The sequence below is a fragment of the Canis lupus genome, chromosome 17, assembly GCF_011100685.1.
Source record: "Canis lupus familiaris isolate Mischka breed German Shepherd chromosome 17, alternate assembly UU_Cfam_GSD_1.0, whole genome shotgun sequence".
In the NCBI taxonomy this organism is placed as follows: domain Eukaryota; kingdom Metazoa; phylum Chordata; class Mammalia; order Carnivora; family Canidae; genus Canis; species Canis lupus.
Window position 1 is genome coordinate 50,060,145 of NC_049238.1, and position 10,076 is coordinate 50,070,220.

General features: G+C 44.6%; 1 long non-coding RNA gene across 1 annotated transcript; it reads left to right on the plus strand.

The window, feature by feature from the left end:
* Positions 1 to 2,723: 2,723 nt before the first annotated feature.
* Positions 2,724 to 9,869, plus strand: LOC111090441. Its single transcript, XR_005371896.1, has 5 exons — positions 2,724 to 2,803; positions 3,112 to 3,188; positions 8,368 to 8,587; positions 8,948 to 9,098; positions 9,376 to 9,869. It is a non-coding gene; the product is annotated as an uncharacterized LOC111090441 (long non-coding RNA).
* The last annotated feature ends 207 nt before the right edge of the window (positions 9,870 to 10,076 follow it).

Sequence of the window (10,076 nt, forward strand, 5' to 3'; positions counted from 1 at the left end):
CAGATGGTTGAGATTCCGGCTCCTGATGACCTGATGTCTTCCCCTCCCTCCACTCTTAGATATTTTCATTTGTGTTCTCCTCAGAGTTAAATATTTTTATGTCAAGCAGCATCAAGAGTGGTCATTATTGAACATTTCCATGTTAACCTGGAGGTGAATGAGCTCAGTCGCACACACTCATAAGGTACAGACTTCATGTCTCTTTTTCAAGCTCCCCTTATCTCTTTCAGCAGCCTCCCCTCCCTCCCTCTCCCACTGAGGTGTCCTGTGAGGACCTGACCTACTAATGCTCCCTCTTTCTTCCCCCATTTACCTGGCTGGCCCCTGATATGTGCTCAGCACTGGCACAGGGATGTGTGATCTTCTTTGTGATCCTGCCCTGACCTGTGTGGTCTGGGTGGCTGCCCTTTTCTAGACTTCCATGGCACCCCATGCTGCCCCCCCCCCACCTCCCCGCCGCAGGAATAGAACGTCATGGTCCCACATGGAGGCTCTTCAGGCAGACTCCGGGCTCTGCCTCTTGTTCTGTGTGACCTCAGGCCAGGCACTGAAACTCTCTAAGCCTCAGCTCCCTCATCTGAAAACAGAGTACTAAAGTTGGGAGGATGAAACAAAGTAAAGCACTCACGTGGTCAGCATAACACCTGTACTTAGTCTTTGTTCTGTAGACATTTAGCTCCTGTTTTTTTTTTTTTTTTTTAAGATTTTATTTATTTATTCATGAGAGACACAGAGAGGCAAAGACACAGGCAGAGGAAGAAGCAGGCTCACCGTGGGGAGCCTGATGCAAGACGTGATCCCAGGACCCCAGGATCGCAAGCTTGAGCCAAAGGCAGCTGCTCAACCACTGAGCCACTCAGGTACCCTTGTTGTTGTTAATCTAATAGAACTTTGTTTCAACTCTTGGGTGTCTGCCATCTGAATGGTAAGCTCCCGTGAGAGCAGGGACTACAGGTTTGTCATCTTTGACTCCCAAATCCCTAACTCAGTAGGTATTAATACATTCTGCTCAAAAGGTATTTGTATGTTTTAGTGGAGTTGTTGGAAGGACTGGGCCCCCAAATAAAAGGTGTGACTTCAACTGGGGACACTTCAGTTATATGTAAGGCAGGGATGTTTCTACTACTTTACTCATATGTCCATTTGTCCCCCTAAAGAGAGGATACCACATTATTGGTCCTTTATGAGAAGAGGAGTTGCTCAAAGCCTAGGACATTCCTGAACTGTGTTTCACTGGTGGGTAGAGCCACTGTAACTTGTAACAGGTGGGAGTTTGACTCTGCTCTTTTATTCCCTGCCTCCATGCGGTGAGTAGAGTAGGCTTGGCTCTCCTACTGGTCAACTCCTCTGTTCTCTCTTCCCTGCCTGGACCTGTGAGAGGGAGGGGAGTGTGTAGATTCTGCAGGCTCAATTACTCTCAGTTCAGAAGGGTTGACATAGGAAGCACCTCCTAGACTTTCAGAACTAAGCCTCATGCTTCAGCCCAGAGAACCCCTATTTTGGCAGGTGACCTCTACTTGTGCACTATTAATAATATGATGCTGTATTCCCACTTCTATGTATAGCTTAGGGAGCCTCAGAATACATAAGGAACACATACTATAATTCAGAAACCCAAATCCCACCCCAAATTGAAATAGGGGATATGGGGATTAGACCTTGCTACCCTTTCGATCATTTTAAGAGTACATGACCCCTGCCATGGACTACAGAAAGGATTGCTACACTAGTCCAGATACTCAAGACATTCTGAGAGTTCTTGAGATGGGCCAGAGCAGGGGTTTTTCAGGTTACTCCCTATCCGTCTGTTCTGATTAATTTATGATAAGCCCATGTGGCTTCGACAGCAAAAAGGATGCGATTGAAAGAAAGACATTTTCTGGTTGGGCAGTGAATAAGAGCCAGCAGGGAAACCACCTCCTCTCTCCTTTGAGTCTCACTTCAAGAGTCCTTCCTTCTATATTCTATTTCTCTCTTTGAGCTACACTATTCTCTCCTCCAGAACCTTCTCCATTTCTAAATAAATAACCCTTGGCTGGAAGTGAGGTGCCCTGGATTCTTGCCCACCTCTGCTCCTAACTCACCAGCCAGGGGACCTCAAATCCTTGACTTCTCTAAGAGTCAATTTCTCATCTGGAAAGCAGGTACAAATACTTAGCTCTTGACTATCAGGTCCTCAGGGTGAGCTCTAATCCAATCTGACTGTTGTCCTTATAAAAAGGGAAAATTTGGACATAGAACCAGACACATGCATGGAGGTAAGACAATATAAGAGAACACAGGGAATATATAGCCTCACCTGCCTGAGGCTACCAGAAGCTAGGAGAAAGGCCTGGACAGATCCTTCCCTACTTCCTTCAGAGGGAGTATGGCCCTGTTGACACCTCGATTTCACACTCTGGCTTCCAGAACTGAGACAATAAATTTCTGTTGTTCTGAGCCTCCCAGTTCGGGGCACTTTGTTATGGCAGCCCTAGGAAACTAATATAGCATCCTTAGCAACTTAAAACAACAAAAACCCCACATTTATCTCATACAGTTTCTATGGGTCAGGAATTCAGCTTAAGTGGGCACTTCTGGCTCTAGTAAAAGCCTAATGAAGTTAAAGTCAAGATGTTGACCCAAAAGCCTGACTGAGCCTCGAGGGTCCCCTTCCCTCTAGAACATCAACATTAATAAGACTCCATTCTAGGGGCTCTAGTCTATGTGTCTTTTGGTTCCATATTCTAGGTCCTCCTAGAAGACAGGATATAACTGGCCCAACCTGGTCCAGGTCTCCTCCTCTAAACCAAATCAGCCTTAGGTGAGATGTTCCAAATCCTCCTTCCCCTGGCTCCCTCCTCCTCTTTTCTATTCTTCGGCTCACACCTACCCACCTCATCCATGCCTTCACCCTACCCGAGGCTTCAGACTCCAGATTCCATTCTGACAGAGGCCCTGGTGGTCAGTGTCTTAGAGACTACATTGTCTTGGTAGCAGGTGGAGACTTCTTCTAGTACCTGAAGTCTACATAATTATAGATCTTGCAGATTCTTCAGAGTAAAACATTTACAAGACAGACCTTTGTTCTGCTAATTCAAATCACCTCCCACAATTCATTTTTTATTCTAGGGACCCTCTCCCCAACAAGGGTGAAGATGAACCAAGGGGTTTCTACAGTACATATCGCTTTTTATCTCCAGGTCTGGGTGAGTGTCTTATGACTCCTACTTGCTATCTGGAACTGGGAAACACAGATACCAACTCCACTGGGAGGAGTGACTAATGACAGCATGTGTCACTCCACGCAGCAGCCTCTAAATTATGAGCCTAGAAGGAGAATGTCACTCACCAGCCATTCTGCTCCATGGCAGAGGCTGAGGGAAAAACACTAATCAGTATTGGAGAGGAGGTGGGGAGGGAGTGTAGGGTGGGGATCTCTGAGTCAGCCACCCTGATCCTATCCTAGAAGAAAGAATTTCTGAAATGTGACAAGGGAAGTTATATCCAAATTGGTGGGTGATGGCTTCAAGATGAATAATATCTCAGCTATATTTGAGCTCCTCTTAAACATAGAAAATTATGCTGCGAGAAATAGCATTTAATCTGAGCTTTAGTCTCTGCCAAGTGAGGCCATTTAAGGATGTTTTTTAAATGTTAAGCCCGCCAAAGCAGATTTGCCCTATCAGTGACAATGAGGGCAGATGAGAAAGTGATATAACAGGACAGGCTTTGACTCCAAACCCAATTTGGGTACAGCATGGAAAGTCACCTTGGGTGGGGCAAGATGAAGGGATGACATGAGGGAGCCACAAAATTAGATGTGAATTATTGCCCAGGGCCTCGTTTTGTTTTGAGTGGTGAGTTCGTGGGTGCTATTACCTTATTAAAAGCAACTAAATAAAAGTTATAAATGAGGATGAGGAGTGGGACAGACTAAGTCCTCAGCAGCTCCACATTCCTATCTTTTAAGTGGGGATTTTTTTTAATGCTTAGAAAATGCTAGACTCACAAAAGAGTAAATATCTTCATAATCCTATTGTTGTGGGAAACAAAGACAGAAGAAAAATTACTAAATTTCCTTACTAAATAAAATTTACTTACATGCCGAGTGACATTCCTTTAAGGACTCACCTGCCTAGATGTTAATACTTTGCTATGGGCAACAGGCAACCTAAGCCCGACCCCCAGAATCCTGCATGTCTACTTTACCATACAAAAATTCCTTTGGAAACTTACTTTACCTCTACTTCCCCAAGATACATGTTTGGCAATCATCCCCCAAGCGTATGGCTCAGATGTACATCTGAAGGGTCTCATGGCTAAGGTTTTATTAAACAGGAATAAATGACCTTTTCCTAACAATAGCTAGCCCCCTCAAGGTCCTGGAAACCTTGCTTCCAAAATTCCTTGGAGACTTGATCTCTCCCCAATCCCATCCCACCCTGAAAGTATGGGCCTAAAAAACAAAACAAAACAAAACAAAAAAAACAAACAAAAAAAGAAAGTATGGGCCTGTGCAGCATTTTCTGCCCATGGATCCTGTCCTTGTGCTTCAATAAAACTACTTTTTTGTACCAAAGATGTCTCAAGAATTCTTTCTTGGCCATTGGCTTCGTACCCTAACGCCTTTCCTACAACACTATTGTGTTTGGGATATGGAGATTATGTCTTTCCCCCACCCCTACAAGTCTCAGAGTTCTCAGTAGCTTTGAGGCAGGCACTTCCTAACACATAAAATGGCAACATAATAGGCAAATCTTCACCCTCCTCAACTCTGCTAATCTGCTTGGTAAAAATATCCCTTTAAAATGTCTCTCTTGTTAAAGATTCTATTTTATTTTATTTTACAGATTTTATTTATTTATTCATGAGAGACACAGAAAGAGAGGCAGAGACATAGGCAGCGGGAGAAGCAGGCTCCCTGTGGGGAGCCCAATGCAGGATTCGATCCCAGGACCCTGGGATCATGACCTGAGCTGAAGGCAGATGCTTAATCACTAAGCCACCCAGGTGCCCCTAGAGATTTTATTTTTAAATAATCTCTACAACCCAACATGGGGCTCAAACCCACAGCCTCAAGATCAAGAGTCACACATTCTGCCAACTGAGCCAGCCAGGCGCCCACCCTTTAAAAATCTTCAAAAGTAAACAAAAATAAAAAAATAAAATCTTCAGAAGTGTTTACAGATATAGACTTACCATGATATGAGTTTAAGTGATGATCAAAGTGAATAGGTCCAGAATCGGAACTTCCATGAGCTTGCAATCTAGGAATGATTAAGAAAGACTGCAACACCAGTAATTATATAAATACACAGATGTAAAGAAGGTCACTTTCATTTGGTTCAAGTGAAAGAAAGAAGGAAGGAAGGAAGGGGAGGAAGGAGGAATGAAAAGAAAAGAGAAAGAAAAAGGTGAAGGACATTTAATGGGTGGTGAGTACACTGTGGGGCCGGATGTAATCTGCGCCCTGCTGGCAGGTGGTGCAGACAGACACACAATGCTTTGGTCCATCTGTGTGCACTGATCCCCAAGCCCCAAGCCCCAGGATGAGTGCTGAAAGTGCTTATACAACCAGTAAGAGCCGGTGCCTGACCCCAAGGAGTTGGAGTCTCCTACCATATATAGGCCTCTATGCCAATAGCTCTTTTATACAAAAACACAACATCTGACTTAGATTTCATAGAAGGCAGGGGAAAGGGGCAAGCCAAGAATATTGAGTAAGAAAGGAAAGATTTGAATAGTCTGAGAATTTGCGTCACCTTGTGCTGGGACCTGGAGGAAGAGCCAGGCAGAGCATCACTGGACACGTTGCTGAGTGAAGCCAGGCTTAGAGCGGAGACAGGGATGTATACGTGATGGCTTAGAGAGGGTGGGTGAGAAGAAGCAAGGACAAGGGGCAGGAGGAAGGGCAGACTCTACATCTAAGTCACACTCTTGGGCTTTACAGAAGAATGAGGCTCATGTGGCCAAAGTGATAGAAAGGCTGGGCACAGATGCTAGATTGAATTTCCTGAGAAGAGGAAGGGCTTCGGCAGCCCTGCCACCTGCCACCTGGGAAGGCTATGTCTGGACAGGCAGGTCTGATGTAAGGTGGGAGGCTCCCTAGTTGGAGAGCCCAATTGGGGGCTGGGTCAAGATACTGATAGGAAGGAGAAGCATGGCACATGAGGAAGTATACACAGTAGAGTGCTGTGGTTAGGGACAAAAGTCTGGAACCCATCTTTTTTTTTTTTTTTTAAGATTTTATTTATTTACTTGAAAGAGAGAGTGTTGTGAGAGAGCACAGGAGCAGAAAGGAGGGGCAGAGGGAGAGGGAGAAGCAGACTCCCCACTGAGCAAGGAGCTGGATGCAGGGCTCAATCCCAGGACTTTGAAATCATGACCTGAGCTGAAGGTAGACACTTAACCAACTGAGCCATCCAGGTGCCCCTGGAACCCAACTTCTGCATTCATGTGTCAAATTTCCCACTTCCTAGCTCCTTAATCTTGGATTAAAACATAAACACGTGGGGCACCTGGGTGTTCAGTTGGGCCGCGGGTTCTCAGATTTTGGCTTGGTCCAGTCTCAGGGTCTGATTCTGGGATCTGATCTCTCAGGGTGGTAGGATCTAGACCTACCTCTGGCTCTGCGCTAGGCATGGAATCTGCTTGGGATTCTCTCTTTCTCTCTCCTTCTGCCCCTCCCCCTGCACTCTCTCACTCTCTCATAAATAAATAAATAAATAAATACTTAAAATTTTTTTTAAAAAACATATAAACTTTGTTCCTCAGATTGCTCATCTGTAAAATGTGCGTGATAAAATCACCCATCTCGGGCAGCCCCGGTGGCGCAGCGGTTTAGCACCGCCTGCAGCCCAGGGCGTGATCCTGGAGACCCTGGATTGAGTCCCATGTCAGGCTCTTTGCATAGTGCCTGCTTCTCTCTCTCTCTCTCTCTCTCTCTCTCTCTGTTTCTATGAATAAATAAATAAAGTCTTAAAAAAAATCACCCATCTCTTAAAGCTGTGAGGAGCAGAGAATGAGTTGATAAGTATAAAAAACAGCACGTCGTTAGCAGTCATCAATATTAGCTAGAATTATTCTCTAGTCATTTGACATGAGTGCCCACCCTATCTTCTCTATTCTTACTGATTTTTTTCAAAAATTCATTCTTTAATTCAGGGCGAATTCATTGAATTGGCCAAAACGTGGAACTACTGAGTCCCATGGGCTAGGGCTCAGTCTCTCTCTATGGATCCATTAATGCTTCTTACTTGTACACCAAAGAGGAAGCACACCCAGCACAGACCCCATCCTGGTGGGAGGATGCAGTCAGCCATGGGAAAGCAGGTGCTCTTCCTCACGAGGGGTCCTGTAGCAAAGCAGGAGTGAGCAGTGACCTTATCTCTCCATTGAAAATCACTTTGGACCCCACCACTCCCACCATTCTTTTTTTTTATTATTCCCACCATTTTTTAATTCTCTAAGATAGGGAGAGAGGAAATATTTTCAATCATGGGTTTTAGCCCCTCTTCTTCCCACCCACCTCCCCATCTCCTTCAGCCCCTCCCTGAAAGCTGACACCCCAAAGAAGGAACTTGACACTCCTACTGTTCTGGAGAAAGGCTCAACCTCTGATAACAGAAGAGTCATGAGGCTCTTCTTGAAGGCAACAGAGCTACCAGGCAGCTCAGGAGCTTGGAGGCAAAGGTGCCGGCAGCAGGCAGCCCACAGCCTAAATATGGAGCTGCCAGGAAAATGACTGTTTCCAGGGTGAGCTGACACAGCCATTCAGGAAACGAGCAACTCAGAACTTAGCAACGTAATTGAAGCCTGCCAGGCTCACCTCTCACACCTCCACCCCCAGCCCAACTCCTGCTCTGTGTGGGGCTGCTTTGGAGGATTTGCTGCTGGTGTCCAATAGCTGGGTGAATTCTGCTCACATGTGTTTCCCAAACAGCCCAGTTAGAAACCCGGGTCTTTTACAGGGTATGGGGGTTGCGGGCTCAACAACAGGACTTTGGTGGTGAAAAAAAAAAAAAAATAGCCACCTAGTGGAGACAGGGACATAAGAGTAGAAGGAGACAGCACAAAGGCACTGTCCAGGGGGGCGAATAGGCCTAGATTATCCCACTGGGAAATGGAAAATGTGCACTTGGAACAATGACTGGTTCTTCTCTTAATCACTGTCATTAAAACAAAGCAATCATGAGAGAAATGGCAGATTAAGCAAGATAAATTAATGAATCTATGTACTGACAGGATGCATTCATGAAGATACAGTGGGCTCCTGGGTCCTCATGAAAACTTGCACATCAATTCCCAGAACACCTCCTACTTGCATGATGGCAAGATGGATTCCACAGGAAGTACCTCAATGGGGCTCTGTTCTCTCCTCTCCAGGACGATGACCCAGTTGTGATGGCCACAGCAACCAGGAAAGATCTGGATACAGGCATCCAAATCCAAAAAGATTTGCTCTGACAGAAGTCTAAAATTAGCATGGAGAAGAAATGGTTAGAAGAAATGGTTTTCTCTTATCAAGAGAAAGAGAGAGATTGGCCAAAGAGATGGGACCTTCAAAGCCAGAATGTGGCAGGGTTATCAGTGCCACCCCTGAAAGGTAATCCTGGTCACACAGGACCTTTGAAGAGAGACTGCTTCTTCAGTCTTGAACTACCTACCTTGAACTGACCTCCAGTCACTTTGTTTTCTTCTCATTTTAACAAAGATATATTTGATTTAATAGACATTTGTATCAGTGCTATTTAAACATATTTTGTTGTCTTGATGTGGGCTATTTTAATTCTTCTTTTTCTATCCTTATCCTTATTGCTTCTTTTTCTAATTTTTAGTCTTCTCATTCTATCTTCTATTACTTTCCCTTACCTTCACATCCTAGGTATTAAACTTTATTCTTTAGAAAACTACTTGCTTCTATATTGTAGCTTTTTTAAAAAGATTTTATTTATTTATTTGACAGAGAGCGAGCACAAGCAGGCAGAGCGGCAGGTAGTAGGAGAGGCAGAAGCGGGCTTCCTGCTGAGCAGAGAGCCCGATGTGGGGCTCGGGCCCAGGTCCCTGGGATCATGACCTAAGCTGAAGGCAGATGCTCAACCGCCTGAGCCACTCAGGTGCCCTTATTGTATTGAACCTTTTAAATCTTTTAAAAATCTGCCTTTTTGTGTGTGTGTGTGTGTGTATATTCCTTTAAAACATTGCTTGTTTAGATATTTACGGATTTAATACTTTCTATTGCATTTAGTTTTAGCTCAATGTTTTATTCTTAAGGTTTTGTTTTGTTTTTTTAAAGCTATTATTAACTATATCAATTATGTTTCAGAGCAGGAATGTGGCAGATTGTACTTCCTAAAAAAGGCCACAATATTTTCATCCCACATGCTCTTCCAGAACTTTGTTGCTCTTCCATCAAGAAGAGGCATCTAAGTCCCCTTGCCTTGAACCTGGATGAGTCTGGACAGTTTGTGACTGTCTCAACTACTAGAGTATAGTAGAAGTGATGTTATGGGACTTCTGAAGGTAAGTAATAAAGATGATCACACACACACACACACACACACACACGCACACATACAAACTCGGCCTCAGAACCTAGCCACTATGCAGTGAGAGGCTTACGTGTCTAGGAAGCAAGCAACTCAGCTGGCAGCCAGCACCACCTTCCCTCCTGGAGATAGACATCCAGTCTTCAGGAGAGCCCCTCAAATTAAGGTATGGAACAGAGATGAGCCTTCCCTGCCAAGAGCCCTGCCCAGATCACAGATTTGTGAGCAAAATAAATGATTGTTGCCATCTTCACTAAGTTTGGGGTGCCTGGGTGGCTCATTCAGTTAAGTGTCTGCCTTCTGCTCAGGTCCATGATTCCAGAATCCTGCGATTGAGCCCTACATCGGGCTCCCTGCTCAGCAGAGACTCTGCTTCTCCTTCTGCCTCTCTCCCTGCTTGTGCTCTCTCTCTCTCTCTCTCTCTCTCTCTAATAGATAAATAAAATCTTTTAAAAAAATTAAGTTTGGGGTATTTTTTTATATGGGAATAAAATAACCAAAGCAGAGAAATAGAAACTACCTTAGGTATGGTAAAGAGGAAAAGAT